A 26,505-nucleotide genomic window follows, 5' to 3' on the forward strand; every position below is an offset into this window, starting at 1 on the left:
ACTGGAATATAGCTGTCCAACGATTGTTGAAAGTATTTGCAACACGTGATAGGAACGACAGTCCACATTTGCTAATTAAAACGCGTATTTTTTTTTCTGTACAATTCCCAAATGGATGTATAATATGGTTCTATGGTGTAATGGTTAGCACTCTGGACTTTGAATCCAGTGATCCGAGTTCAAATCTCAGTAGAACCTTTCTAGCTTTTGTGCTGAATTATTCACGTGGCCTACCAATAATCTAATTTCTAGCTGTTTATCCGGTGAACAAATGACAGGAAAATCTGAACACTTCAGTAATTACTCCATATGGGGTTCTATGGTGTAATGGTTATCACTCAGGACTCTGAATCCTGCAATCCGAGTTCAAATCTCAGTAGGACCTACCTTCATTCTGCAGTGACATACTGCTCTCCTGTCAACTTTAAAATAGTCTTGTGTGAAAGAAACAAGTGGGTGGGAGTCGATTAGCAGTCTTTGGTACGCATGAATGGCCAGCCTGCAGGACATTTTTAATATGAATGCCTAGTACATTTATTATTTGAAAACTTGCTGCCCCCCAATGAACTGAAAATAATTAAGATTTTTTTCAAGATGTTACATGGTAGGGTAGCCCAGGTCATACCGTTTCTGTCCAGAAAATATTTTCTCTGTTTTTCCTGTGAACCAAGGACAGTAAAATCTGAACCAGCATTCTATGCTGTAAAGGTTATCACTCTGGATCTTGCAATCTGAGTTCAAATCTCGGTAGGACCTACCATGTGAATTAATCTGCCTCGTGGAACTGGAATATAGCTGTCCAACGATTGTTGAAAGTATTTGCAACACGTGATAGGAACGACAGTCCACATTTGCTAATTAAAACGCGTAATTTTTTTTCTGTACAATTCCCAAATGGATGTATAATATGGTTCTATGTTGTAATGCTTAGCACTCTGGACTTTGAATCCAGTGATCCGAGTTCAAATCTCAGTAGAACCTTTCTAGCTTTTGTGCTGAATTATTCACGTGGTCTACCAATATTCTCATTTCTAGCTGTTTATCCGGTGAACAAATGACAGGAAAATCTGAACACTTCAATAATTACTCTATATGGGGTTCTATGGTGTAATGGTTAGCACTCAGGACTCTGAATCCTGCGATCCGAGTTCAAATCTCGGTAGGACCTACCTTGTTTTTGCAGTGACATACTCCTCTCCTGTCAACTTTAAAATAGTCTTGTGTGAAAGAAACAAGTGGGTGGGAGTCGATAAGCAGTCTTTGGTACGCACGAATGACTAGCCTGCAGGAAATTCTTAATATGAATGCCTAGTACATTTATTAATTGAAAACTTGCTGCCCCCCAATGAACTGAAAATAATTACGATTTTTTTCAAGATGTTACATGGTAGGGTAGCCCAGGTGATACCGTTTCTGTCCAGAAAATATTTTCTCTGTTTTTCGTGCGAACCAAGGACAGTAAAATCTGAACCAGCATTCTATGCTGTAAAGGTTATCACTCTGGATCTTGCAATCTGAGTTCAAATCTCTGTAGGACCTACCATGTGAATTAATCTGCCTCGTGGAACTGGAATATAGCTGTCCAACGATTGTTGAAAGTATTTGCAACACGTGATAGGAACGACAGTCCACATTTGCTAATTAAAACGCGTAATTTTTTTTCTGTACAATTCCCAAATGGATGTATAATATGGTTCTATGTTGTAATGGTTAGCACTCTGGACTTTGAATCCAGTGATCCGATTTCAAATCTCAGTAGAACCTTTCTAGCTTTTGTGCTGAATTATTCACGTGGCCTACCAATAATCTCATTTGTAGCTGTTTATCCGGTGAACAAATGACAGGAAAATCTGAACACTTCAGTAATTACTCTATATGGGGTTCTATGGTGTAATGGTTATCACTCAGGACTCTGAATCCTGCGATTCGAGTTCAAATCTCAGTAGGACCTACCTTCATTCTGCAGTGACATACTCCTCTCCTGTCAACTTTTAAATAGTCTTGTGTGAAAGAAACAAGTGGGTGGGAGTCGATTAGCAGTCTTTGGTACGCATGAATGGCCAGCCTGCAGGAAATCTTTAATATGAATGCCTAGTACATTTATTAATTGAAAACTTGCTGCCCCCCAATGAACTGAAAATAATTACGATTTTTTTCAAGATGTTACATGGTAGGGTAGCCCAGGTCATACCGTTTCTGTCCAGAAAATATTTTCTCTGTTTTTCCTGTGAACCAAGGACAGTAAAATCTGAACCAGCATTCTATGCTGTAAAGGTTATCACTCTGGATCTTGCAATCTGAGTTCAAATCTCTGTAGGACCTACCATGTGAATTAATCTGCCTCGTTTAACTGGAATATAGCTGTCCAACGATTGTTGAAAGTATTTGCAACACGTGATAGGAACGACAGTCCACATTTGCTAATTAAAACGCGTAATTTTTTTTCTGTACAATTCCCAAATGGATGTATAATATGGTTCTATGTTGTAATGCTTAGCACTCTGGACTTTGAATCCAGTGATCCGAGTTCAAATCTCAGTAGAACCTTTCTAGCTTTTGTGCTGAATTATTCACGTGGTCTACCAATATTCTCATTTCTAGCTGTTTATCCGGTGAACAAATGACAGGAAAATCTGAACACTTCAATAATTACTCATTATATGGGGTTCTATGGTGTAATGGTTAGCACTCAGGACTCTGAATCCTGCGATCCGAGTTCAAATCTCGGTAGGACCTACCTAGTTTTTGCAGTGACATACTCCTCTCCTGTCATCTTTAAAATAGTCTTGTGTGAAAGAAACAAGTGGGTGGAAGTCGATTAGCAGTCTTTGGTACGCACGAATGGCCAGCCTGCAGGAAATTTTTAATATGAATGCCTAGTACATTTATTAATTGAAAACTTGCTGACCCCCAATGAACTGAAAATAATTACGATTTTTTTTCAAGATGTTACATGGTAGGGTAGCCCAGGTGATACCGTTTCTGTCCAGAAAATATTTTCTCTGTTTTTCCTGTGAACCAAGGACAGTAAAATCTGAACCAGCATTCTATGCTGTAAAGGTTATCACTCTGGATCTTGCAATCTGAGTTCAAATCTCGGTAGGACCTACCATGTGAATTAATCTGCCTCGTGGAACTGGAATATAGCTGTCCAACGATTGTTGAAAGTATTTGCAACACGTGATAGGAACGACAGTCCACATTTGCTAATTAAAACGCGTATTTTTTTTTCTGTACAATTCCCAAATGGATGTATAATATGGTTCTATGGTGTAATGGTTAGCACTCTGGACTTTGAATCCAGTGATCCGAGTTCAAATCTCAGTAGAACCTTTCTAGCTTTTGTGCTGAATTATTCACGTGGCCTACCAATAATCTAATTTCTAGCTGTTTATCCGGTGAACAAATGACAGGAAAATCTGAACACTTCAGTAATTACTCCATATGGGGTTCTATGGTGTAATGGTTATCACTCAGGACTCTGAATCCTGCGATCCGAGTTCAAATCTCAGTAGGACCTACCTTCATTCTGCAGTGACATACTGCTCTCCTGTCAACTTTAAAATAGTCTTGTGTGAAAGAAACAAGTGGGTGGGAGTCGATTAGCAGTCTTTGGTACGCATGAATGGCCAGCCTGCAGGACATTTTTAATATGAATGCCTAGTACATTTATTAATTGAAAACTTGCTGCCCCCCAATGAACTGAAAATAATTAAGATTTTTTTCAAGATGTTACATGGTAGGGTAGCCCAGGTCATACCGTTTCTGTCCAGAAAATATTTTCTCTGTTTTTCCTGTGAACCAAGGACAGTAAAATCTGAACCAGCATTCTATGCTGTAAAGGTTATCACTCTGGATCTTGCAATCTGAGTTCAAATCTCTGTAGGACCTACCATGTGAATTAATCTGCCTCGTGGAACTGGAATATAGCTGTCCAACGATTGTTGAAAGTATTTGCAACACGTGATAGGAACGACAGTCCACATTTGCTAATTAAAACGCGTAATTTTTTTTCTGTACAATTCCCAAATGGATGTATAATATGGTTCTATGTTGTAATGCTTAGCACTCTGGACTTTGAATCCAGTGATCCGAGTTCAAATCTCAGTAGAACCTTTCTAGCTTTTGTGCTGAATTATTCACGTGGTCTACCAATATTCTCATTTCTAGCTGTTTATCCGGTGAACAAATGACAGGAAAATCTGAACACTTCAATAATTACTCATTATATGGGGTTCTATGGTGTAATGGTTAGCACTCAGGACTCTGAATCCTGCGATCCGAGTTCAAATCTCGGTAGGACCTACCTAGTTTTTGCAGTGACATACTCCTCTCCTGTCATCTTTAAAATAGTCTTGTGTGAAAGAAACAAGTGGGTGGAAGTCGATTAGCAGTCTTTGGTACGCACGAATGGCCAGCCTGCAGGAAATTTTTAATATGAATGCCTAGTACATTTATTAATTGAAAACTTGCTGACCCCCAATGAACTGAAAATAATTACGATTTTTTTTCAAGATGTTACATGGTAGGGTAGCCCAGGTGATACCGTTTCTGTCCAGAAAATATTTTCTCTGTTTTTCCTGTGAACCAAGGACAGTAAAATCTGAACCAGCATTCTATGCTGTAAAGGTTATCACTCTGGATCTTGCAATCTGAGTTCAAATCTCGGTAGGACCTACCATGTGAATTAATCTGCCTCGTGGAACTGGAATATAGCTGTCCAACGATTGTTGAAAGTATTTGCAACACGTGATAGGAACGACAGTCCACATTTGCTAATTAAAACGCGTATTTTTTTTTCTGTACAATTCCCAAATGGATGTATAATATGGTTCTATGGTGTAATGGTTAGCACTCTGGACTTTGAATCCAGTGATCCGAGTTCAAATCTCAGTAGAACCTTTCTAGCTTTTGTGCTGAATTATTCACGTGGCCTACCAATAATCTAATTTCTAGCTGTTTATCCGGTGAACAAATGACAGGAAAATCTGAACACTTCAGTAATTACTCCATATGGGGTTCTATGGTGTAATGGTTATCACTCAGGACTCTGAATCCTGCGATCCGAGTTCAAATCTCAGTAGGACCTACCTTCATTCTGCAGTGACATACTGCTCTCCTGTCAACTTTAAAATAGTCTTGTGTGAAAGAAACAAGTGGGTGGGAGTCGATTAGCAGTCTTTGGTACGCATGAATGGCCAGCCTGCAGGAAATTTTTAATATGAATGCCTAGTACATTTATTAATTGAAAACTTGCTGCCCCCCAATGAACTGAAAATAATTAAGATTTTTTTCAAGATGTTACATGGTAGGGTAGCCCAGGTCATACCGTTTCTGTCCAGAAAATATTTTCTCTGTTTTTCCTGTGAACCAAGGACAGTAAAATCTGAACCAGCATTCTATGCTGTAAAGGTTATCACTCTGGATCTTGCAATCTGAGTTCAAATCTCTGTAGGACCTACCATGTGAATTAATCTGCCTCGTGGAACTGGAATATAGCTGTCCAACGATTGTTGAAAGTATTTGCAACACGTGATAGGAACGACAGTCCACATTTGCTAATTAAAACGCGTAATTCTTTTTCTGTACAATTCCCAAATGGATGTATAATATGGTTCTATGTTGTAATGCTTAGCACTCTGGACTTTGAATCCAGTGATCCGAGTTCAAATCTCAGTAGAACCTTTCTAGCTTTTGTGCTGAATTATTCACGTGGCCTACCAATAATCTCATTTCTAGCTGTTTATCCGGTGAACAAATGACAGGAAAATCTGAACACTTCAATAATTACTCTATATGGGGTTCTATGGTGTAATGGTTAGCACTCAGGACTCTGAATCCTGCGATCCGAGTTCAAATCTCGGTAGGACCTACCTAGATTTTGCAGTGACATACTCCTCTCCTGTCATCTTTAAAATAGTCTTGTGTGAAAGAAACAAGTGGGTGGAAGTCGATAAGCAGTCTTTGGTACGCACGAATGGCCAGCCTGCAGGAAATTTTTAATATGAATGCCTAGTACATTTATTAATTGAAAACTTGCTGACCCCCAATGAACTGAAAATAATTACGATTTTTTTTCAAGATGTTACATGGTAGGGTAGCCCAGGTGATACCGTTTCTGTCCAGAAAATATTTTCTCTGTTTTTCCTGTGAACCAAGGACAGTAAAATCTGAACCAGCATTCTATGCTGTAAAGGTTATCACTCTGGATCTTGCAATCTGAGTTCAAATCTCGGTAGGACCTACCATGTGAATTAATCTGCCTCGTGGAACTGGAATATAGCTGTCCAACGATTGTTGAAAGTATTTGCAACACGTGATAGGAACGACAGTCCACATTTGCTAATTAAAACGCGTATTTTTTTTTCTGTACAATTCCCAAATGGATGTATAATATGGTTCTATGGTGTAATGGTTAGCACTCTGGACTTTGAATCCAGTGATCCGAGTTCAAATCTCAGTAGAACCTTTCTAGCTTTTGTGCTGAATTATTCACGTGGCCTACCAATAATCTAATTTCTAGCTGTTTATCCGGTGAACAAATGACAGGAAAATCTGAACACTTCAGTAATTACTCCATATGGGGTTCTATGGTGTAATGGTTATCACTCAGGACTCTGAATCCTGCGATCCGAGTTCAAATCTCAGTAGGACCTACCTTCATTCTGCAGTGACATACTGCTCTCCTGTCAACTTTAAAATAGTCTTGTGTGAAAGAAACAATTGGGTGGGAGTCGATTAGCAGTCTTTGGTACGCATGAATGACCAGCCTGCAGGAAATTTTTAATATGAATGCCTAGTACATTTATTAATTGAAAACTTGCTGCCCCCCAATGAACTGAAAATAATTACGATTTTTTTTCAAGATGTTACATGGTAGGGTAGCCCAGGTCATACCGTTTCTGTCCAGAAAATATTTTCTCTGTTTTTCCTGTGAACCAAGGACAGTAAAATCTGAACCAGCATTCTATGCTGTAAAGGTTATCACTCTGGATCTTGCAATCTGAGTTCAAATCTCTGTAGGACCTACCATGTGAATTAATCTGCCTCGTGGAACTGGAATATAGCTGTCCAACGATTGTTGAAAGTATTTGCAACACGTGATAGCAACGACAGTCCACATTTGCTAATTAAAACGCGTAAATCTTTTTCTGTACAATTCCCAAATGGATGTATAATATGGTTCTATGTTTTAATGGTTAGCACTCTGGACTTTGAATCCAGTGATCCGAGTTCATATCTCAGTAGAACCTTTCTAGCTTTTGTGCTGAATTATTCACGTGGCCTACCAATAATCTAATTCCTAGCTGTTTATCCGGTGAACAAATGACAGGAAAATCTGAACACTTCAATAATTACTCTATATGGGGTTCTATGGTGTAATTGTTGGCACTCAGGACTCTGAATCCTGTGATCCGAGTTCAAATCTCGGTAGGACCTACCTTGATTTTGCAGTGACATACTCCTCTCCTGTCAACTTTAAAATAGTCTTGTGTGAAAGAAACAAGTGGGTGGGAGTCGATAAGCAGTCTTTGGTACGCACGAATGGCTAGCCTGCAGGAAATTCTTAATATGAATGCCTAGTACATTTATTAATTGAAAACTTGCTGCCCCCCAATGAACTGAAAATAATTAAGATTTTTTTCAAGATGTTACATGGTAGGGTAGCCCAGGTGATACCGTTTCTGTCCAGAAAATATTTTCTCTGTTTTTCCTGTGAACCAAGGACAGTAAAATCTGAACCAGCATTCTATGCTGTAAAGGTTATCACTCTGGATCTTGCAATCTGAGTTCAAATCTCGGTAGGACCTACCATGTGAATTAATCTGCCTCGTGGAACTGGAATATAGCTGTCCAACGATTGTTGAAAGTATTTGCAACACGTGATAGGAACGACAGTCCACATTTGCTAATTAAAACGCGTAATTTTTTTTCTGTACAATTCCCAAATGGATGTATAATATGGTTCTATGGTGTAATGGTTAGCACTCTGGACTTTGAATCCAGTGATCCGAGTTCAAATCTCAGTAGAACCTTTCTAGCTTTTGTGCTGAATTATTCACGTGGCCTACCAATAATCTAATTTCTAGCTGTTTATCCGGTGAACAAATGACAGGAAAATCTGAACACTTCAGTAATTACTCTATATGGGGTTCTATGGTGTAATGGTTATCACTCAGGACTCTGAATCCTGCGATCCGAGTTCAAATCTCAGTAGGACCTACCTTCATTCTGCAGTGACATACTGCTCTCCTGTCAACTTTAAAATAGTCTTGTGTGAAAGAAACAAGTGGGTGGGAGTCGATTAGCAGTCTTTGGTACGCACGAATGGCCAGCCTGCAGGAAATTTTTAATATGAATGCCTAGTACATTTATTAATTGAAAACTTGCTGCCCCCCAATGAACTGAAAATAATTAAGATTTTTTTCAAGATGTTACATGGTAGGGTAGCCCAGGTGATACCGTTTCTGTCCAGAAAATATTTTCTCTGTTTTTCCTGTGAACCAAGGACAGTAAAATCTGAACCAGCATTCTATGCTGTAAAGGTTATCACTCTGGATCTTGCAATCTGAGTTCAAATCTCTGTAGGACCTACCATGTGAATTAATCTGCCTCGTGGAACTGGAATATAGCTGTCCAACGATTGTTGAAAGTATTTGCAACACGTGATAGGAACGACAGTCCACATTTGCTAATTAAAACGCGTAATTTTTTTTCTGTACAATTCCCAAATGGATGTATAATATGGTTCTATGTTGTAATGGTTAGCACTCTGGACTTTGAATCCAGTGATCCGAGTTCAAATCTCAGTAGAACCTTTCTAGCTTTTGTGCTGAATTATTCACGTGGCCTACCAATAATCTAATTTCTAGCTGTTTATCCGGTGAACAAATGACAGGAAAATCTGAACACTTCAATAATTACTCTATATGGTGTTCTATGGTGTAATGGTTAGCACTCAGGACTCTGAATCCTGCGATCCGAGTTCAAATCTCGGTAGGACCTACCTCGATTTTGCAGTGACATACTCCTCTCCTGTCAACTTTAAAATAGTCTTGTGTGAAAGAAACAAGTGGGTGGGAGTCGATAAGCAGTCTTTGGTACGCACGAATGGCTATCCTGCAGGAAATTCTTAATATGAATGCCTAGTACATTTATTAATTGAAAACTTGCTGCCCCCCAATGAACTGAAAATAATTAAGATTTCTTTCAAGATGTTACATGGTAGGGTAGCCCAGGTGATACCGTTTCTGTCCAGAAAATATTTTCTCTGTTTTTCCTGTGAACCAATGACAGTAAAATCTGAACCAGCATTCTATGCTGTAAAGGTTATCACTCTGGATCTTGCAATCTGAGTTCAAATCTCGGTAGGACCTACCATGTGAATTAATCTGCCTCGTGGAACTGGAATATAGCTGTCCAACGATTGTTGAAAGTATTTGCAACACGTGATAGGAACGACAGTCCACATTTGCTAATTAAAACGGTATTTTTTTTCTGTACAATTCCCAAATGGATCTATAATATGGTTCTATGGTGTAATGGTTAGCACTCTGGACTTTGAATCCAGTGATCCGTGTTCAAATCTCAGTAGAACCTTTCTAGCTTTTGTGCTGAATTATTCACGTGGCCTACCAATAATCTCATTTCTAGCTGTTTATCCGGTGAACAAATGACAGGAAAATCTGAACACTTCAGTAATTACTCCATATGGGGTTCTATGGTGTAATGGTTATCACTCAGGACTCTGAATCCTGCGATCCGAGTTCAAATCTCAGTAGGACCTACCTTCATTCTGCAGTGACATACTGCTCTCCTGTCAACTTTAAAATAGTCTTGTGTGAAAGAAACAAGTGGGTGGGAGTCGATTAGCAGTCTTTGGTACGCATGAATGGCCAGCCTGCAGGACATTTTTAATATGAATGCCTAGTACATTTATTAATTGAAAACTTGCTGCCCCCCAATGAACTGAAAATAATTAAGATTTTTTTCAAGATGTTACATGGTAGGGTAGCCCAGGTCATACCGTTTCTGTCCAGAAAATATTTTCTCTGTTTTTCCTGTGAACCAAGGACAGTAAAATCTGAACCAGCATTCTATGCTGTAAAGGTTATCACTCTGGATCTTGCAATCTGAGTTCAAATCTCTGTAGGACCTACCATGTGAATTAATCTGCCTCGTGGAACTGGAATATAGCTGTCCAACGATTGTTGAAAGTATTTGCAACACGTGATAGGAACGACAGTCCACATTTGCTAATTAAAACGCGTAATTTTTTTTCTGTACAATTCCCAAATGGATGTATAATATGGTTCTATGTTGTAATGCTTAGCACTCTGGACTTTGAATCCAGTGATCCGAGTTCAAATCTCAGTAGAACCTTTCTAGCTTTTGTGCTGAATTATTCACGTGGTCTACCAATATTCTCATTTCTAGCTGTTTATCCGGTGAACAAATGACAGGAAAATCTGAACACTTCAATAATTACTCTATATGGGGTTCTATGGTGTAATGGTTAGCACTCAGGACTCTGAATCCTGCGATCCGAGTTCAAATCTCGGTAGGACCTACCTAGTTTTTGCAGTGACATACTCCTCTCCTGTCATCTTTAAAATAGTCTTGTGTGAAAGAAACAAGTGGGTGGAAGTCGATTAGCAGTCTTTGGTACGCACGAATGGCCAGCCTGCAGGAATTTTTTAATATGAATGCCTAGTACATTTATTAATTGAAAACTTGCTGACCCCCAATGAACTGAAAATAATTACGATTTTTTTTCAAGATGTTACATGGTAGGGTAGCCCAGGTGATACCGTTTCTGTCCAGAAAATATTTTCTCTGTTTTTCCTGTGAACCAAGGACAGTAAAATCTGAACCAGCATTCTATGCTGTAAAGGTTATCACTCTGGATCTTGCAATCTGAGTTCAAATCTCGGTAGGACCTACCATGTGAATTAATCTGCCTCGTGGAACTGGAATATAGCTGTCCAACGATTGTTGAAAGTATTTGCAACACGTGATAGGAACGACAGTCCACATTTGCTAATTAAAACGCGTATTTTTTTTTCTGTACAATTCCCAAATGGATGTATAATATGGTTCTATGGTGTAATGGTTAGCACTCTGGACTTTGAATCCAGTGATCCGAGTTCAAATCTCAGTAGAACCTTTCTAGCTTTTGTGCTGAATTATTCACGTGGCCTACCAATAATCTAATTTCTAGCTGTTTATCCGGTGAACAAATGACAGGAAAATCTGAACACTTCAGTAATTACTCCATATGGGGTTCTATGGTGTAATGGTTATCACTCAGGACTCTGAATCCTGCGATCCGAGTTCAAATCTCAGTAGGACCTACCTTCATTCTGCAGTGACATACTGCTCTCCTGTCAACTTTAAAATAGTCTTGTGTGAAAGAAACAAGTGGGTGGGAGTCGATTAGCAGTCTTTGGTACGCATGAATGGCCAGCCTGCAGGAAATTTTTAATATGAATGCCTAGTACATTTATTAATTGAAAACTTGCTGCCCCCCAATGAACTGAAAATAATTAAGATTTCTTTCAAGATGTTACATGGTAGGGTAGCCCAGGTGATACCGTTTCTGTCCAGAAAATATTTTCTCTGTTTTTCCTGTGAACCAAGGACAGTAAAATCTGAACCAGCATTCTATGCTGTAAAGGTTATCACTCTGGATCTTGCAATCTGAGTTCAAATCTCGGTAGGACCTACCATGTGAATTAATCTGCCTCGTGGAACTGGAATATAGCTGTCCAACGATTGTTGAAAGTATTTGCAACACGTGATAGGAACGACAGTCCACATTTGCTAATTAAAACGCGTATTTTTTTTTCTGTACAATTCCCAAATGGATGTATAATATGGTTCTATGGTGTAATGGTTAGCACTCTGGACTTTGAATCCAGTGATCCGAGTTCAAATCTCAGTAGAACCTTTCTAGCTTTTGTGCTGAATTATTCACGTGGCCTACCAATAATCTAATTTCTAGCTGTTTATCCGGTGAATAAATGACAGGAAAATCTGAACACTTCAGTAATTACTCCATATGGGGTTCTATGGTGTAATGGTTATCACTCAGGACTCTGAATCCTGCGATCCGAGTTCAAATCTCAGTAGGACCTACCTTCATTCTGCAGTGACATACTGCTCTCCTGTCAACTTTAAAATAGTCTTGTGTGAAAGAAACAAGTGGGTGGGAGTCGATTAGCAGTCTTTGGTACGCATGAATGGCCAGCCTGCAGGACATTTTTAATATGAATGCCTAGTACATTTATTAATTGAAAACTTGCTGCCCCCCAATGAACTGAAAATAATTAAGATTTTTTTCAAGATGTTACATGGTAGGGTAGCCCAGGTCATACCGTTTCTGTCCAGAAAATATTTTCTCTGTTTTTCCTGTGAACCAAGGACAGTAAAATCTGAACCAGCATTCTATGCTGTAAAGGTTATCACTCTGGATCTTGCAATCTGAGTTCAAATCTCTGTAGGACCTACCATGTGAATTAATCTGCCTCGTGGAACTGGAATATAGCTGTCCAACGATTGTTGAAAGTATTTGCAACACGTGATAGGAACGACAGTCCACATTTGCTAATTAAAACGCGTAATTTTTTTTCTGTACAATTCCCAAATGGATGTATAATATGGTTCTATGTTGTAATGCTTAGCACTCTGGACTTTGAATCCAGTGATCCGAGTTCAAATCTCAGTAGAACCTTTCTAGCTTTTGTGCTGAATTATTCACGTGGTCTACCAATATTCTCATTTCTAGCTGTTTATCCGGTGAACAAATGACAGGAAAATCTGAACACTTCAATAATTACTCTATATGGGGTTCTATGGTGTAATGGTTAGCACTCAGGACTCTGAATCCTGCGATCCGAGTTCAAATCTCGGTAGGACCTACCTAGTTTTTGCAGTGACATACTCCTCTCCTGTCATCTTTAAAATAGTCTTGTGTGAAAGAAACAAGTGGGTGGAAGTCGATTAGCAGTCTTTGGTACGCACGAATGGCCAGCCTGCAGGAATTTTTTAATATGAATGCCTAGTACATTTATTAATTGAAAACTTGCTGACCCCCAATGAACTGAAAATAATTACGATTTTTTTTCAAGATGTTACATGGTAGGGTAGCCCAGGTGATACCGTTTCTGTCCAGAAAATATTTTCTCTGTTTTTCCTGTGAACCAAGGACAGTAAAATCTGAACCAGCATTCTATGCTGTAAAGGTTATCACTCTGGATCTTGCAATCTGAGTTCAAATCTCGGTAGGACCTACCATGTGAATTAATCTGCCTCGTGGAACTGGAATATAGCTGTCCAACGATTGTTGAAAGTATTTGCAACACGTGATAGGAACGACAGTCCACATTTGCTAATTAAAACGCGTATTTTTTTTTCTGTACAATTCCCAAATGGATGTATAATATGGTTCTATGGTGTAATGGTTAGCACTCTGGACTTTGAATCCAGTGATCCGAGTTCAAATCTCAGTAGAACCTTTCTAGCTTTTGTGCTGAATTATTCACGTGGCCTACCAATAATCTAATTTCTAGCTGTTTATCCGGTGAACAAATGACAGGAAAATCTGAACACTTCAGTAATTACTCCATATGGGGTTCTATGGTGTAATGGTTATCACTCAGGACTCTGAATCCTGCGATCCGAGTTCAAATCTCAGTAGGACCTACCTTCATTCTGCAGTGACATACTGCTCTCCTGTCAACTTTAAAATAGTCTTGTGTGAAAGAAACAAGTGGGTGGGAGTCGATTAGCAGTCTTTGGTACGCATGAATGGCCAGCCTGCAGGAAATTTTTAATATGAATGCCTAGTACATTTATTAATTGAAAACTTGCTGCCCCCCAATGAACTGAAAATAATTACGATTTTTTTCAAGATGTTACATGGTAGGGTAGCCCAGGTCATACCGTTTCTGTCCAGAAAATATTTTCTCTGTTTTTCCTGTGAACCAAGGACAGTAAAATCTGAACCAGCATTCTATGCTGTAAAGGTTATCACTCTGGATCTTGCAATCTGAGTTCAAATCTCTGTAGGACCTACCATGTGAATTAATCTGCCTCGTGGAACTGGAATATAGCTGTCCAACGATTGTTGAAAGTATTTGCAACACGTGATAGCAACGACAGTCCACATTTGCTAATTAAACGCGTAAATCTTTTTCTGTACAATTCCCAAATGGATGTATAATATGGTTCTATGTTTTAATGGTTAGCACTCTGGACTTTGAATCCAGTGATCCGAGTTCATATCTCAGTAGAACCTTTCTAGCTTTTGTGCTGAATTATTCATGTGGCCTACCAATAATCTAATTCCTAGCTGTTTATCCGGTGAACAAATGACAGGAAAATCTGAACACTTCAATAATTACTCTATATGGGGTTCTATGGTGTAATTGTTGGCACTCAGGACTCTGAATCCTGTGATCCGAGTTCAAATCTCGGTAGGACCTACCTTGATTTTGCAGTGACATACTCCTCTCCTGTCAACTTTAAAATAGTCTTGTGTGAAAGAAACAAGTGGGTGGGAGTCGATAAGCAGTCTTTGGTACGCACAAATGGCTAGCCTGCAGGAAATTCTTAATATGAATTCCTAGTACATTTATTAATTGAAAACTTGCTGACCCCCAATGAACTGAAAATAATGAAGATTTTTTTTCAAGATGTTACATGGTAGGGTAGCCCAGGTGATACTGTTTCTGTCCAGAAAATATTTTCTCTGTTTTTCCTGTGAACCAAGGACAGTAAATCTGAACCAGCATTCTATGCTGTAAAGGTTATCACTCTGGATCTTGCAATCTGAGTTCAAATCTCGGTAGGACCTACCATGTGAATTAATCTGCCTCGTGGAACTGGAATATAGCTGTCCAACGATTGTTGAAAGTATTTGCAACACGTGATAGGAACGACAGTCCACATTTGCTAATTAAAACGCGTAATTTTTTTTCTGTACAATTCCCAAATGGATGTATAATATGGTTCTATGGTGTAATGGTTAGCACTCTGGACTTTGAATCCAGTGATCCGTGTTCAAATCTCAGTAGAACCTTTCTAGCTTTTGTGCTGAATTATTCACGTGGCCTACCAATAATCTCATTTCTAGCTGTTTATCCGGTGAACAAATGACAGGAAAATCTGAACACTTCAGTAATTACTCTATATGGGGTTCTATGGTGTAATGGTTATCACTCAGGACTCTGAATCCTGCGATCCGAGTTCAAATCTCAGTAGGACATACCTTCATTCTGCAGTGACATACTGCTCTCCTGTCAACTTTAAAATAGTCTTGTGTGAAAGAAACAAGTAGGTGGGAGTCGGTTAGCAGTCTTTGGTACGCACGAATGGCCAGCCTGCAGGAAATTTTTAATATGAATGCCTAGTACATTTATTAATTGAAAACTTGCTGCCCCCCAATGAACTGAAAATAATTAAGATTTTTTTCAAGATGTTACATGGTAGGGTAGCCCAGGTGATACCGTTTCTGTCCAGAAAATATTTTCTCTGTTTTTCCTGTGAACCAAGGACAGTAAAATCTGAACCAGCATTCTATGCTGTAAAGGTTATCACTCTGGATCTTGCAATCTGAGTTCAAATCTCTGTAGGACCTACCATGTGAATTAATCTGCCTCGTGGAACTGGAATATAGCTGTCCAACGATTGTTGAAAGTATTTGCAACACGTGATAGGAACGACAGTCCACATTTCCTAATTAAAACGCGTAATTTTTTTTCTGTACAATTCCCAAATGGATGTATAATATGGTTCTATGTTGTAATGGTTAGCACTCTGGACTTTGAATCCAGTGATCCGAGTTCAAATCTCAGTAGAACCTTTCTAGCTTTTGTGCTGAATTATTCACGTGGCCTACCAATAATCTAATTTCTAGCTGTTTATCCGGTGAACAAATGACAGGAAAATCTGAACACTTCAATAATTACTCTATATGGTGTTCTATGGTGTAATGGTTAGCACTCAGGACTCTGAATCCTGCGATCCGAGTTCAAATCTCGGTAGGACCTACCTCGATTTTGCAGTGACATACTCCTCTCCTGTCAACTTTAAAATAGTCTTGTGTGAAAGAAACAAGTGGGTGGGAGTCGATAAGCAGTCTTTGGTACGCACGAATGGCTATCCTGCAGGAAATTCTTAATATGAATGCCTAGTACATTTATTAATTGAAAACTTGCTGCCCCCCAATGAACTGAAAATAATTAAGATTTCTTTCAAGATGTTACATGGTAGGGTAGCCCAGGTGATACCGTTTCTGTCCAGAAAATATTTTCTCTGTTTTTCCTGTGAACCAATGACAGTAAAATCTGAACCAGCATTCTATGCTGTAAAGGTTATCACTCTGGATCTTGCAATCTGAGTTCAAATCTCGGTAGGACCTACCATGTGAATTAATCTGCCTCGTGGAACTGGAATATAGCTGTCCAACGATTGTTGAAAGTATTTGCAACACGTGATAGGAACGACAGTCCACATTTGCTAATTAATTTTTTTTCTGTACAATTCCCAAATGGATCTATAATATGGTTCTATGGTGTAATGGTTAGCACTCTGGACTTTGAATCCAGTGATCCGTGTTCAAATCTCAGTAGAACCTTTCTAGCTTTTGTGCTGAATTATTCACGTGGCCTACCAATAATCTCATTTCTAGCTGTTTATCCGGTGAACAAATGACAGGAAAATCTGAACACTTCAGTAATTACTCTATATGTGGTTCTATGGTGTAATGGTTATCACTCAGGACTCTGAATCCTGCGATCCGAGTTCAAATCTCAGTAGGACCTACCTTCATTCTGCAGTGACATACTGCTCTCCTGTCAACTTTAAAATAGTCTTGTGTGAAAGAAACAAGTGGGTGGGAGTCGATTAGCAGTCTTTGGTACGCATGTATGGCCAGCCTGCAGGAAATTTTTAATATGAATGCCTAGTACATTTATTAATTGAAAACTTGCTGCCCCCCAATCAACTGAAAATAATTAAGATTTCTTTCAAGATGTTACATGGTAGGGTAGCCCAGGTGATACCGTTTCTCTCCAGAAAATATTTTCTCTGTTTTTCCTGTGAACCAAGGACAGTAAAATCTGAACCAGCATTCTATGCTGTAAAGGTTATCACTCTGGATCTTGCAATCTGAGTTCAAATCTCTGTAGGACCTACCATGTGAATTAATCTGCCTCGTGGAACTGGAATATAGCTGTCCAACGATTGTTGAAAGTATTTGCAACACGTGATAGGAACGACAGTCCACATTTGCTAATTAAAACGCGTAATTTTTTTTCTGTACAATTCCCAAATGGATGTATAATATGGTTCTATGTTGTAATGGTTAGCACTCTGGACTTTGAATCCAGTGATCCGAGTTCAAATCTCAGTAGAACCTTTCTAGCTTTTGTGCTGAATTATTCACGTGGCCTACCAATAATCTAATTTCTAGCTGTTTATCCGGTGAACAAATGACAGGAAAATCTGAACACTTCAATAATTACTCTATATGGTGTTCTATGGTGTAATGGTTAGCACTCAGGACTCTGAATCCTGCGATCCGAGTTCAAATCTCGGTAGGACCTACCTCGATTTTGCAGTGACATACTCCTCTCCTGTCAACTTTAAAATAGTCTTGTGTGAAAGAAACAAGTGGGTGGGAATCGATAAGCAGTCTTTGTTACGCACGAATGGCTATCCTGCAGGAAATTCTTAATATGAATGCCTAGTACATTTATTAATTGAAAACTTGCTGCCCCCCAATGAACTGAAAATAATTAAGATTTCTTTCAAGATGTTACATGGTAGGGTAGCCCAGGTGATACCGTTTCTGTCCAGAAAATATTTTCTCTGTTTTTCCTGTGAACCAAGGACAGTAAAATCTGAACCAGCATTCTATGCTGTAAAGGTTATCACTCTGGATCTTGCAATCTGAGTTCAAATCTCGGTAGGACCTACCATGTGAATTAATCTGCCTCGTGGAACTGGAATATAGCTGTCCAACGATTGTTGAAAGTATTTGCAACACGTGATAGGAACGACAGTCCACATTTGCTAATTAAAACGGGTAATTTTTTTTCTGTACAATTCCCAAATGGATGTATAATATGGTTCTATGGTGTAATGGTTAGCACTCTGGACTTTGAATCCAGTGATCCGTGTTCAAATCTCAGTAGAACCTTTCTAGCTTTTGTGCTGAATTATTCACGTGGCCTACCAATAATCTCATTTCTAGCTGTTTATCCGGTGAACAAATGACAGGAAAATCTGAACACTTCAGTAATTACTCTATATGGGGTTCTATGGTGTAATGGTTATCACTCAGGACTCTGAATCCTGCAATCCGAGTTCAAATCTCAGTAGGACCTACCTTCATTCTGCAGTGACATACTGCTCTCCTGTCAACTTTAAAATAGTCTTGTGTGAAAGAAACAAGTGGGTGGGAGTCGATTAGCAGTCTTTGGTACGCATGTTTGGCCAGCCTGCAGGAAATTTTTAATATGAATGGCTAGTACATTTATTAATTGAAAACTTGCTGCCCCCCAATGAACTGAAAATAATTAAGATTTCTTTCAAGATGTTACATGGTAGGGTAGCCCAGGTGATACCGTTTCTGTCCAGAAAATATTTTCTCTGTTTTTCCTGTGAACCAAGGACAGTAAAATCTGAACCAGCATTCTATGCTGTAAAGGTTATCACTCTGGATCTTGCAATCTGAGTTCAAATCTCAGTAGGACCTACCATGTGAATTAATCTGACTCGTGGAACTGGAATATAGCTGTCCAACGATTGTTGAAAGTATTTGCAACACGTGATAGGAACGACAGTCCACATTTGCTAATTAAAACGCGTAATTTTTTTTCGTTACAATTCCCAAATGGATGTATAATATGGTTCTATGGTGTAATGGTTAGCACTCTGGACTTTGAATCCAGTGATCGGAGTTCAAATCTCAGTAGAACCTTTCTAGCTTTTGTGCTGAATTATTCACGTGGCCTACCAATAATCTAATTTCTAGCTGTTTATCCGGTGAACAAATGACAGGAAAATCTGAACACTTCAATAATTACTCTATATGTGGTTCTATGGTGTAATGGTTATCACTCAGGACTTTGAATCCTGCGATCCGAGTTCAAATCTCATTAGGACCTACCTTCATTCTGCAGTGACATACTGCTCTCCTGTCAACTTTAAAATAGTCTTGTGTGAAAGAAACAAGTGGGTGGGAGTCGATTGGCAGTCTTTGGTACGCATGTATGGCCAGCCTGCAGGAAATTTTTAATATGAATGCCTAGTACATTTATTAATTGAAAACTTGCTGCCCCCCAATGAACTGAAAATAATTAAGATTTCTTTCAAGATGTTACATGGTAGGGTAGCCCAGGTGATACCGTTTCTGTCCAGAAAATATTTTCTCTGTTTTTCCTGTGAACCAAGGACAGTAAAATCTGAACCAGCATTCTATGCTGTAAAGGTTATCACTCTGGATCTTGCAATCTGAGTTCAAATCTCGGTAGGACCTACCATGTGAATTAATCTGCCTCGTGGAACTGGAATATAGCTGTCCAACGATTGTTGAAAGTATTTGCAACACGTGATAGGAACGACAGTCCACATTTGCTAATTAAAACGCGTAATTTTTTTTCTGTACAATTCCCAAATGGATGTATAATATGGTTCTATGGTGTAATGGTTAGCACTCTGGACTTTGAATCCAGTGATCCGTGTTCAAATCTCAGTAGAACCTTTCTAGCTTTTGTGCTGAATTATTCACGTGGCCTACCAATAATCTCATTTCTTGCTGTTTATCCGGTGAACAAATGACAGGAAAATCTGAACACTTCAGTAATTACTCTATATGGGTTTCTATGGTGTAATGGTTATCACTCAGGACTCTGAATCCTGCGATCCGAGTTCAAATCTCAGTAGGACATACCTTCATTCTGGAGTGACATACTGCTCTCCTGTCAACTTTAAAATAGTCTTGTGTGAAAGAAACAAGTGGGTGGGAGTCGGTTAGCAGTCTTTGGTACGCACGAATGGCCAGCCTGCAGGAAATTTTTAATATGAATGCCTAGTACATTTATTAATTGAAAACTTGCTGCCCCCCAATGAACTGAAAATAATTAAGATTTTTTTCAAGATGTTACATGGTAGGGTAGCCCAGGTGATACCGTTTCTGTCCAGAAAATATTTTCTCTGTTTTTCCTGTGAACCAAGGACAGTAAAATCTGAACCAGCATTCTATGCTGTAAAGGTTATCACTCTGGATCTTGCAATCTGAGTTCAAATCTCGGTAGGACCTACCATGTGAATTAATCTGCCTCGTGGAACTGGAATATAGCTGTCCAACGATTGTTGAAAGTATTTGCAACACGTGATAGGAACGACAGTCCACATTTGCTAATTAAAACGGGTAATTTTTTTTCTGTACAATTCCCAAATGGATGTATAATATGGTTCTATGGTGTAATGGTTAGCACTCTGGACTTTGAATCCAGTGATCCGTGTTCAAATCTCAGTAGAACCTTTCTAGCTTTTGTGCTGAATTATTCACGTGGCCTACCAATAATCTCATTTCTAGCTGTTTATCCGGTGAACAAATGACAGGAAAATCTGAACACTTCAGTAATTAATCTATATGGGGTTCTATGGTGTAATGGTTATCACTCAGGACTCTGAATCCTGCAATCCGAGTTCAAATCTCAGTAGGACCTACCTTCATTCTGCAGTGACATACTGCTCTCCTGTCAACTTTAAAATAGTCTTGTGTGAAAGAAACAAGTGGGTGGGAGTCGATTAGCAGTCTTTGGTACGCATGTTTGGCCAGCCTGCAGGAAATTTTTAATATGAATGGCTAGTACATTTATTAATTGAAAACTTGCTGCCCCCCAATGAACTGAAAATAATTAAGATTTCTTTCAAGATGTTACATGGTAGGGTAGCCCAGGTGATACCGTTTCTGTCCAGAAAATATTTTCTCTGTTTTTCCTGTGAACCAAGGACAGTAAAATCTGAACCAGCATTCTATGCTGTAAAGGTTATCACTCTGGATCTTGCAATCTGAGTTCAAATCTCGGTAGGACCTACCATGTGAATTAATCTGACTCGTGGAACTGGAATATAGCTGTCCAACGATTGTTGAAAGTATTTGCAACACGTGATAGGAACGACAGTCCACATTTGCTAATTAAAACGCGTAATTTTTTTTCGTTACAATTCCCAAATGGATGTATAATATGGTTCTATGGTGTAATGGTTAGCACTCTGGACTTTGAATCCAGTGATCCGAGTTCAAATCTCAGTAGAACCTTTCTAGCTTTTGTGCTGAATTATTCACGTGGCCTACCAATAATCTAATTTCTAGCTGTTTATCCGGTGAACAAATGACAGGAAAATCTGAACACTTCAATAATTACTCTATATGGGGTTCTATGGTGTAATGGTTAGCACTCAGGACTCTGAATCCTGCGATCCGAGTTCAAATCTCGGTAGGACCTACCTTGATTTTGCAGTGACATACTCCTCTCCTGTCAACTTTAAAATAGTCTTGTGTGAAAGAAACAAGTGGGTGGGAGTCGATAAGCAGTCTTTGGTACGCACGAATGGCTATCCTGCAGGAAATTCTTAATATGAATGCCTAGTACATTTATTAATTGAAAACTTGCTGCCCCCCAATGAACTGAAAATAATTAAGATTTCTTTCAAGATGTTACATGGTAGGGTAGCCCAGGTGATACCGTTTCTGTCCAGAAAATATTTTCTCTGTTTTTCCTGTGAACCAAGGACAGTAAAATCTGAACCAGCATTCTATCCTGTAAAGGTTATCACTCCGGATCTTGCAATCTGAGTTCAAATCTCGGTAGGACCTACCATGTGAATTAATCTGCCTCGTGGAACTGGAATATAGCTGTCCAACGATTGTTGAAAGTATTTGCAACACGTGATAGGAACGACAGTCCACATTTGCTAATTAAAACGCGTAATTTTTTTTCGGTACAATTCCCAAATGGGTGTATAATATGGTTCTATGGTGTAATGGTTAGCACTCTGGACTTTGAATCCAGTGATCCGAGTTCAAATCTCAGTAGAAACTTTCTAGCTTTTGTGCTGAATTATTCACGTGGCCTACCAATAATCTAATTTCTAGCTGTTTATCCGGTGAACAAATGACAGGAAAATCTGAACACTTCAATAATTACTCTATATGGGGTTCTATGGTGTAATGGTTAGCACTCAGGACTCTGAATCCTGTGATCCGAGTTCAAATCTCGGTAGGACCTACCTTGATTTTGCAGTGACATACTCCTCTCCTGTCAACTTTAAAATAGTCTTGTGTGAAAGAAACAAGTGGGTGGGAGTCGATAAGCAGTCTTTGGTACGCACGAATGACTAGCCTGCAGGAAATTCTTAATATGAATGCCTAGTACATTTATTAATTGAAAACTTGCTGCCCCCCAATGAACTGAAAATAATTAAGATTTCTTTCAAGATGTTACATGCTAGGGTAGCCCAGGTGATACCGTTTCTGTCCAGAAAATATTTTCTCTGTTTTTCCTGTGAACCAAGGACAGTAAAATCTGAACCAGCATTCTATGCTGTAAAGGTTATCACTCTGGATCTTGCAATCTGAGTTCAAATCTCGGTAGGACCTACCATGTGAATTAATCTGCCTCGTGGAACTGGAATATAGCTGTCCAACGATTGTTGAAAGTATTTGCAACACGTGATAGGAACGACAGTCCACATTTGCTAATTAAAACGCGTAATTTTTTTTCTGTACAATTCCCAAATGGATGTATAATATGGTTCTATGGTGTAATGGTTAGCACTCTGGACTTTGAATCCAGTGATCCGAGTTCAAATCTCAGTAGAACCTTTCTAGCTTTTGTGCTGAATTATTCACGTGGCCTACCAATAATCTAATTTCTAGCTGTTTATCCGGTGAACAAATGACAGGAAAATCTGAACACTTCAGTAATTACTCTATATGGGGTTCTATGGTGTAATGGTTATCACTCAGGACTCTGAATCCTGCGATCCGAGTTCAAATCTCAGTAGGACCTACCTTCATTCTGCAGTGACATACTGCTCTCCTGTCAACTTTAAAATAGTCTTGTGTGAAAGAAACAAGTGGGTGGGAGTCGATTAGCAGTCTTTGGTACGCACGAATGGCCAGCCTGCAGGAAATTTTTAATATGAATGCCTAGTACATTTATTAATTGAAAACTTGCTGCCCCCCAATGAACTGAAAATAATTAAGATTTCTTTCAAGATGTTACATGGTAGGGTAGCCCAGGTGATACCGTTTCTGTCCAGAAAATATTTTCTCTGTTTTTCCTGTGAACCAAGGACAGTAAAATCTGAACCAGCATTCTATGCTGTAAAGGTTATCACTCTGGATCTTGCAATCTGAGTTCAAATCTCGGTAGGACCTACCATGTGAATTAATCTGCCTCGTGGAACTGGAATATAGCTGTCCAACGATTGTTGAAAGTATTTGCAACACGTGATAGGAACGACAGTCCACATTTGCTAATTAAAACGCGTAATTTTTTTTCTGTACAATTCCCAAATGGATGTATAATATGGTTCTATGGTGTAATGGTTAGCACTCTGGACTTTGAATCCAGTGATCCGTGTTCAAATCTCAGTAGAACCTTTCTAGCTTTTGTGCTGAATTATTCACGTGGCCTACCAATAATCTCATTTCTAGCTGTTTATCCGGTGAACAAATGACAGGAAAATCTGAACACTTCAGTAATTACTCTATATGGGGTTCTATGGTGTAATGGTTATCACTCAGGACTCTGAATCCTGCGATCCGAGTTCAAATCTCAGTAGGACCTACCTTCATTCTGCAGTGACATACTGCTCTCCTGTCAACTTTAAAATAGTCTTGTGTGAAAGAAACAAGTGGGTGGGAGTCGATTAGCAGTCTTTGGTACGCACGAATGGCCAGCCTGCAGGAAATTTTTAATATGAATGCCTAGTACATTTATTAATTGAAAACTTGCTGCCCCCCAATGAACTGAAAATAATTAAGATTTCTTTCAAGATGTTACATGGTAGGGTAGCCCAGGTGATACCGTTTCTGTCCAGAAAATATTTTCTCTGTTTTTCCTGTGAACCAAGGACAGTAAAATCTGAACCAGCATTCTATGCTGTAAAGGTTATCACTCTGGATCTTGCAATCTGAGTTCAAATCTCGGTAGGACCTACCATGTGAATTAATCTGCCTCGTGGAACTGGAATATAGCTGTCCAACGATTGTTGAAAGTATTTGCAACACGTGATAGGAACGACAGTCCACATTTGCTAATTAAAACGCGTAATTTTTTTTCGGTACAATTCCCAAATGGATGTATAATATGGTTCTATGGTGTAATGGTTAGCACTCTGGACTTTGAATCCAGTGATCCGAGTTCAAATCTCAGTAGAACCTTTCTAGCTTTTGTGCTGAATTATTCACGTGGCCTACCAATAATCTCATTTCTAGCTGTTTATCCGGTGAACAAATGACAGGAAAATCTGAACACTTCAATAATTACTCTATATGGGGTTCTATGGTGTAATGGTTAGCACTCAGGACTCTGAATCCTGCGATCCGAGTTCAAATCTCGGTAGGACCTACCTTGATTTTGCAGTGACATACTCCTCTCCTGTCAACTTTAAAATAGTCTTGTGTGAAAGAAACAAGTGGGTGGGAGTCGATAAGCAGTCTTTGGTACGCACGAATGGCTAGCCTGCAGGAAATTCTTAATATGAATGCCTAGTACATTTATTAATTGAAAACTTGCTGCCCCCCAATGAACTGAAAATAATTAAGATTTCTTTCAAGATGTTACATGGTAGGGTAGCCCAGGTGATACCGTTTCTGTCCAGAAAATATTTTCTCTGTTTTTCCTGTGAACCAAGGACAGTAAAATCTGAACCAGCATTCTATGCTGTAAAGGTTATCACTCTGGATCTTGCAATCTGAGTTCAAATCTCGGTAGGACCTACCATGTGAATTAATCTGCCTCGTGGAACTGGAATATAGCTGTCCAACGATTGTTGAAAGTATTTGCAACACGTGATAGGAACGACAGTCCACATTTGCTAATTAAAACGCGTAATTTTTTTTCGTTACAATTCCCAAATGGATGTATAATATGGTTCTATGGTGTAATGGTTAGCACTCTGGACTTTGAATCCAGTGATCCGAGTTCAAATCTCAGTAGAACCTTTCTAGCTTTTGTGCTGAATTATTCACGTGGCCTACCAATAATCTAATTTCTAGCTGTTTATCCGGTGAACAAATGACAGGAAAATCTGAACACTTCAATAATTACTCTATATGGGGTTCTATGGTGTAATGGTTAGCACTCAGGACTCTGAATCCTGCGATCCGAGTTCAAATCTCGGTAGGACCTACCTTGATTTTGCAGTGACATACTCCTCTCCTGTCAACTTTAAAATAGTCTTGTGTGAAAGAAACAAGTGGGTGGGAGTCGATAAGCAGTCTTTGGTACGCACGAATGGCTAGCCTGCAGGAAATTCTTAATATGAATGCCTAGTACATTTATTAATTGAAAACTTGCTGCCCCCCAATGAACTGAAAATAATTAAGATTTCTTTCAAGATGTTAGATGGTAGGGTAGCCCAGGTGATACCGTTTCTGTCCAGAAAATATTTTCTCTGTTTTTCCTGTGAACCAAGGACAGTAAAATCTGAACCAGCATTCTATGCTGTAAAGGTTATCACTCTGGATCTTGCAATCTGAGTTCAAATCTCGGTAGGACCTACCATGTGAATTAATCTGCCTCGTGGAACTGGAATATAGCTGTCCAACGATTGTTGAAAGTATTTGCAACACGTGATAGGAACGACAGTCCACATTTGCTAATTAAAACGCGTAATTTTTTTTCTGTACAATTCCCAAATGGATGTATAATATGGTTCTATGGTGTAATGGTTAGCACTCTGGACTTTGAATCCAGTGATCCGAGTTCAAATCTCAGTAGAACCTTTCTAGCTTTTGTGCTGAATTATTCACGTGGCCTACCAATAATCTAATTTCTAGCTGTTTATCCGGTGAACAAATGACAGGAAAATCTGAACACTTCAATAATTACTCTATATGGGGTTCTATGGTGTAATGGTTAGCACTCAGGACTCTGAATCCTGCGATCCGAGTTCAAATCTCGGTAGGACCTACCTTGATTCTGCAGTGACATACTGCTCTCCTGTCAACTTTAAAATAGTCTTGTGTGAAAGAAACAAGTGGGTGGGAGTCGATAAGCAGTCTTTGGTACGCACGAATGGCCAGCCTGCAGGAAATTCTTAATATGAATGCCTAGTACATTTATTAATTGAAAACTTGCTGCCCCCCAATGAACTGAAAATAATTAAGATTTCTTTCAAGATGTTACATGGTAGGGTAGCCCAGGTGATACCGTTTCTGTCCAGAAAATATTTTCTCTGTTTTTCCTGTGAACC

At 39.1% G+C, this 26,505-nt stretch overlaps 53 non-coding genes across 53 annotated transcripts; all 53 read left to right on the plus strand.

Moving 5' to 3' along the window:
• Window positions 1-126: 126 nt before the first annotated feature.
• Window positions 127-198, plus strand: trnaq-uug (transfer RNA glutamine (anticodon UUG)). The gene has a single exon. It is a non-coding gene; the product is annotated as a tRNA-Gln (tRNA).
• A 115-nt stretch (window positions 199-313) lies between these two features.
• trnaq-cug (transfer RNA glutamine (anticodon CUG)) lies at window positions 314-385 on the plus strand. Its single transcript has one exon. It is a non-coding gene; the product is annotated as a tRNA-Gln (tRNA).
• A 711-nt stretch (window positions 386-1,096) lies between these two features.
• Window positions 1,097-1,168, plus strand: trnaq-cug (transfer RNA glutamine (anticodon CUG)). Its single transcript has one exon. It is a non-coding gene; the product is annotated as a tRNA-Gln (tRNA).
• Window positions 1,169-2,664: 1,496 nt separating this feature from the next.
• On the plus strand, window positions 2,665-2,736 carry trnaq-cug (transfer RNA glutamine (anticodon CUG)). The gene has a single exon. It is a non-coding gene; the product is annotated as a tRNA-Gln (tRNA).
• A 525-nt stretch (window positions 2,737-3,261) lies between these two features.
• Window positions 3,262-3,333, plus strand: trnaq-uug (transfer RNA glutamine (anticodon UUG)). The gene has a single exon. It is a non-coding gene; the product is annotated as a tRNA-Gln (tRNA).
• Window positions 3,334-3,448: 115 nt separating this feature from the next.
• On the plus strand, window positions 3,449-3,520 carry trnaq-cug (transfer RNA glutamine (anticodon CUG)). Its single transcript has one exon. It is a non-coding gene; the product is annotated as a tRNA-Gln (tRNA).
• A 713-nt stretch (window positions 3,521-4,233) lies between these two features.
• trnaq-cug (transfer RNA glutamine (anticodon CUG)) lies at window positions 4,234-4,305 on the plus strand. Its single transcript has one exon. It is a non-coding gene; the product is annotated as a tRNA-Gln (tRNA).
• A 525-nt stretch (window positions 4,306-4,830) lies between these two features.
• trnaq-uug (transfer RNA glutamine (anticodon UUG)) lies at window positions 4,831-4,902 on the plus strand. The gene has a single exon. It is a non-coding gene; the product is annotated as a tRNA-Gln (tRNA).
• Window positions 4,903-5,017: 115 nt separating this feature from the next.
• On the plus strand, window positions 5,018-5,089 carry trnaq-cug (transfer RNA glutamine (anticodon CUG)). The gene has a single exon. It is a non-coding gene; the product is annotated as a tRNA-Gln (tRNA).
• Window positions 5,090-5,800: 711 nt separating this feature from the next.
• trnaq-cug (transfer RNA glutamine (anticodon CUG)) lies at window positions 5,801-5,872 on the plus strand. Its single transcript has one exon. It is a non-coding gene; the product is annotated as a tRNA-Gln (tRNA).
• Window positions 5,873-6,397: 525 nt separating this feature from the next.
• Window positions 6,398-6,469, plus strand: trnaq-uug (transfer RNA glutamine (anticodon UUG)). The gene has a single exon. It is a non-coding gene; the product is annotated as a tRNA-Gln (tRNA).
• Window positions 6,470-6,584: 115 nt separating this feature from the next.
• Window positions 6,585-6,656, plus strand: trnaq-cug (transfer RNA glutamine (anticodon CUG)). The gene has a single exon. It is a non-coding gene; the product is annotated as a tRNA-Gln (tRNA).
• Window positions 6,657-7,964: 1,308 nt separating this feature from the next.
• Window positions 7,965-8,036, plus strand: trnaq-uug (transfer RNA glutamine (anticodon UUG)). The gene has a single exon. It is a non-coding gene; the product is annotated as a tRNA-Gln (tRNA).
• A 115-nt stretch (window positions 8,037-8,151) lies between these two features.
• Window positions 8,152-8,223, plus strand: trnaq-uug (transfer RNA glutamine (anticodon UUG)). The gene has a single exon. It is a non-coding gene; the product is annotated as a tRNA-Gln (tRNA).
• Window positions 8,224-8,747: 524 nt separating this feature from the next.
• On the plus strand, window positions 8,748-8,819 carry trnaq-uug (transfer RNA glutamine (anticodon UUG)). Its single transcript has one exon. It is a non-coding gene; the product is annotated as a tRNA-Gln (tRNA).
• Window positions 8,820-8,932: 113 nt separating this feature from the next.
• On the plus strand, window positions 8,933-9,006 carry trnaq-cug (transfer RNA glutamine (anticodon CUG)). Its single transcript has one exon. It is a non-coding gene; the product is annotated as a tRNA-Gln (tRNA).
• A 522-nt stretch (window positions 9,007-9,528) lies between these two features.
• Window positions 9,529-9,600, plus strand: trnaq-uug (transfer RNA glutamine (anticodon UUG)). The gene has a single exon. It is a non-coding gene; the product is annotated as a tRNA-Gln (tRNA).
• Window positions 9,601-9,715: 115 nt separating this feature from the next.
• trnaq-cug (transfer RNA glutamine (anticodon CUG)) lies at window positions 9,716-9,787 on the plus strand. Its single transcript has one exon. It is a non-coding gene; the product is annotated as a tRNA-Gln (tRNA).
• Window positions 9,788-10,498: 711 nt separating this feature from the next.
• On the plus strand, window positions 10,499-10,570 carry trnaq-cug (transfer RNA glutamine (anticodon CUG)). The gene has a single exon. It is a non-coding gene; the product is annotated as a tRNA-Gln (tRNA).
• A 525-nt stretch (window positions 10,571-11,095) lies between these two features.
• trnaq-uug (transfer RNA glutamine (anticodon UUG)) lies at window positions 11,096-11,167 on the plus strand. The gene has a single exon. It is a non-coding gene; the product is annotated as a tRNA-Gln (tRNA).
• A 115-nt stretch (window positions 11,168-11,282) lies between these two features.
• On the plus strand, window positions 11,283-11,354 carry trnaq-cug (transfer RNA glutamine (anticodon CUG)). Its single transcript has one exon. It is a non-coding gene; the product is annotated as a tRNA-Gln (tRNA).
• A 524-nt stretch (window positions 11,355-11,878) lies between these two features.
• Window positions 11,879-11,950, plus strand: trnaq-uug (transfer RNA glutamine (anticodon UUG)). The gene has a single exon. It is a non-coding gene; the product is annotated as a tRNA-Gln (tRNA).
• Window positions 11,951-12,065: 115 nt separating this feature from the next.
• trnaq-cug (transfer RNA glutamine (anticodon CUG)) lies at window positions 12,066-12,137 on the plus strand. The gene has a single exon. It is a non-coding gene; the product is annotated as a tRNA-Gln (tRNA).
• A 711-nt stretch (window positions 12,138-12,848) lies between these two features.
• Window positions 12,849-12,920, plus strand: trnaq-cug (transfer RNA glutamine (anticodon CUG)). Its single transcript has one exon. It is a non-coding gene; the product is annotated as a tRNA-Gln (tRNA).
• A 525-nt stretch (window positions 12,921-13,445) lies between these two features.
• trnaq-uug (transfer RNA glutamine (anticodon UUG)) lies at window positions 13,446-13,517 on the plus strand. Its single transcript has one exon. It is a non-coding gene; the product is annotated as a tRNA-Gln (tRNA).
• A 115-nt stretch (window positions 13,518-13,632) lies between these two features.
• Window positions 13,633-13,704, plus strand: trnaq-cug (transfer RNA glutamine (anticodon CUG)). The gene has a single exon. It is a non-coding gene; the product is annotated as a tRNA-Gln (tRNA).
• Window positions 13,705-15,010: 1,306 nt separating this feature from the next.
• Window positions 15,011-15,082, plus strand: trnaq-uug (transfer RNA glutamine (anticodon UUG)). Its single transcript has one exon. It is a non-coding gene; the product is annotated as a tRNA-Gln (tRNA).
• A 711-nt stretch (window positions 15,083-15,793) lies between these two features.
• Window positions 15,794-15,865, plus strand: trnaq-uug (transfer RNA glutamine (anticodon UUG)). The gene has a single exon. It is a non-coding gene; the product is annotated as a tRNA-Gln (tRNA).
• Window positions 15,866-15,978: 113 nt separating this feature from the next.
• On the plus strand, window positions 15,979-16,052 carry trnaq-cug (transfer RNA glutamine (anticodon CUG)). The gene has a single exon. It is a non-coding gene; the product is annotated as a tRNA-Gln (tRNA).
• A 515-nt stretch (window positions 16,053-16,567) lies between these two features.
• Window positions 16,568-16,639, plus strand: trnaq-uug (transfer RNA glutamine (anticodon UUG)). Its single transcript has one exon. It is a non-coding gene; the product is annotated as a tRNA-Gln (tRNA).
• Window positions 16,640-16,754: 115 nt separating this feature from the next.
• trnaq-cug (transfer RNA glutamine (anticodon CUG)) lies at window positions 16,755-16,826 on the plus strand. The gene has a single exon. It is a non-coding gene; the product is annotated as a tRNA-Gln (tRNA).
• A 524-nt stretch (window positions 16,827-17,350) lies between these two features.
• Window positions 17,351-17,422, plus strand: trnaq-uug (transfer RNA glutamine (anticodon UUG)). Its single transcript has one exon. It is a non-coding gene; the product is annotated as a tRNA-Gln (tRNA).
• Window positions 17,423-17,535: 113 nt separating this feature from the next.
• trnaq-cug (transfer RNA glutamine (anticodon CUG)) lies at window positions 17,536-17,609 on the plus strand. The gene has a single exon. It is a non-coding gene; the product is annotated as a tRNA-Gln (tRNA).
• Window positions 17,610-18,133: 524 nt separating this feature from the next.
• On the plus strand, window positions 18,134-18,205 carry trnaq-uug (transfer RNA glutamine (anticodon UUG)). Its single transcript has one exon. It is a non-coding gene; the product is annotated as a tRNA-Gln (tRNA).
• Window positions 18,206-18,320: 115 nt separating this feature from the next.
• On the plus strand, window positions 18,321-18,392 carry trnaq-cug (transfer RNA glutamine (anticodon CUG)). The gene has a single exon. It is a non-coding gene; the product is annotated as a tRNA-Gln (tRNA).
• Window positions 18,393-18,916: 524 nt separating this feature from the next.
• trnaq-uug (transfer RNA glutamine (anticodon UUG)) lies at window positions 18,917-18,988 on the plus strand. Its single transcript has one exon. It is a non-coding gene; the product is annotated as a tRNA-Gln (tRNA).
• Window positions 18,989-19,699: 711 nt separating this feature from the next.
• On the plus strand, window positions 19,700-19,771 carry trnaq-uug (transfer RNA glutamine (anticodon UUG)). Its single transcript has one exon. It is a non-coding gene; the product is annotated as a tRNA-Gln (tRNA).
• Window positions 19,772-20,482: 711 nt separating this feature from the next.
• On the plus strand, window positions 20,483-20,554 carry trnaq-uug (transfer RNA glutamine (anticodon UUG)). Its single transcript has one exon. It is a non-coding gene; the product is annotated as a tRNA-Gln (tRNA).
• Window positions 20,555-20,669: 115 nt separating this feature from the next.
• trnaq-cug (transfer RNA glutamine (anticodon CUG)) lies at window positions 20,670-20,741 on the plus strand. Its single transcript has one exon. It is a non-coding gene; the product is annotated as a tRNA-Gln (tRNA).
• Window positions 20,742-21,265: 524 nt separating this feature from the next.
• On the plus strand, window positions 21,266-21,337 carry trnaq-uug (transfer RNA glutamine (anticodon UUG)). The gene has a single exon. It is a non-coding gene; the product is annotated as a tRNA-Gln (tRNA).
• Window positions 21,338-21,452: 115 nt separating this feature from the next.
• Window positions 21,453-21,524, plus strand: trnaq-cug (transfer RNA glutamine (anticodon CUG)). The gene has a single exon. It is a non-coding gene; the product is annotated as a tRNA-Gln (tRNA).
• A 524-nt stretch (window positions 21,525-22,048) lies between these two features.
• Window positions 22,049-22,120, plus strand: trnaq-uug (transfer RNA glutamine (anticodon UUG)). Its single transcript has one exon. It is a non-coding gene; the product is annotated as a tRNA-Gln (tRNA).
• Window positions 22,121-22,235: 115 nt separating this feature from the next.
• Window positions 22,236-22,307, plus strand: trnaq-cug (transfer RNA glutamine (anticodon CUG)). The gene has a single exon. It is a non-coding gene; the product is annotated as a tRNA-Gln (tRNA).
• Window positions 22,308-22,831: 524 nt separating this feature from the next.
• Window positions 22,832-22,903, plus strand: trnaq-uug (transfer RNA glutamine (anticodon UUG)). Its single transcript has one exon. It is a non-coding gene; the product is annotated as a tRNA-Gln (tRNA).
• A 115-nt stretch (window positions 22,904-23,018) lies between these two features.
• Window positions 23,019-23,090, plus strand: trnaq-cug (transfer RNA glutamine (anticodon CUG)). Its single transcript has one exon. It is a non-coding gene; the product is annotated as a tRNA-Gln (tRNA).
• A 524-nt stretch (window positions 23,091-23,614) lies between these two features.
• trnaq-uug (transfer RNA glutamine (anticodon UUG)) lies at window positions 23,615-23,686 on the plus strand. The gene has a single exon. It is a non-coding gene; the product is annotated as a tRNA-Gln (tRNA).
• Window positions 23,687-23,801: 115 nt separating this feature from the next.
• Window positions 23,802-23,873, plus strand: trnaq-cug (transfer RNA glutamine (anticodon CUG)). The gene has a single exon. It is a non-coding gene; the product is annotated as a tRNA-Gln (tRNA).
• A 524-nt stretch (window positions 23,874-24,397) lies between these two features.
• On the plus strand, window positions 24,398-24,469 carry trnaq-uug (transfer RNA glutamine (anticodon UUG)). Its single transcript has one exon. It is a non-coding gene; the product is annotated as a tRNA-Gln (tRNA).
• Window positions 24,470-24,584: 115 nt separating this feature from the next.
• On the plus strand, window positions 24,585-24,656 carry trnaq-cug (transfer RNA glutamine (anticodon CUG)). Its single transcript has one exon. It is a non-coding gene; the product is annotated as a tRNA-Gln (tRNA).
• Window positions 24,657-25,180: 524 nt separating this feature from the next.
• trnaq-uug (transfer RNA glutamine (anticodon UUG)) lies at window positions 25,181-25,252 on the plus strand. Its single transcript has one exon. It is a non-coding gene; the product is annotated as a tRNA-Gln (tRNA).
• Window positions 25,253-25,367: 115 nt separating this feature from the next.
• trnaq-cug (transfer RNA glutamine (anticodon CUG)) lies at window positions 25,368-25,439 on the plus strand. Its single transcript has one exon. It is a non-coding gene; the product is annotated as a tRNA-Gln (tRNA).
• Window positions 25,440-25,963: 524 nt separating this feature from the next.
• On the plus strand, window positions 25,964-26,035 carry trnaq-uug (transfer RNA glutamine (anticodon UUG)). Its single transcript has one exon. It is a non-coding gene; the product is annotated as a tRNA-Gln (tRNA).
• Window positions 26,036-26,150: 115 nt separating this feature from the next.
• On the plus strand, window positions 26,151-26,222 carry trnaq-cug (transfer RNA glutamine (anticodon CUG)). The gene has a single exon. It is a non-coding gene; the product is annotated as a tRNA-Gln (tRNA).
• Window positions 26,223-26,505: the final 283 nt, after the last annotated feature.

This window comes from Salmo salar, chromosome 08, assembly GCF_965601325.2.
Source record: "Salmo salar chromosome 08, fSalSal1, whole genome shotgun sequence".
NCBI lineage: Eukaryota > Metazoa > Chordata > Actinopteri > Salmoniformes > Salmonidae > Salmo > Salmo salar.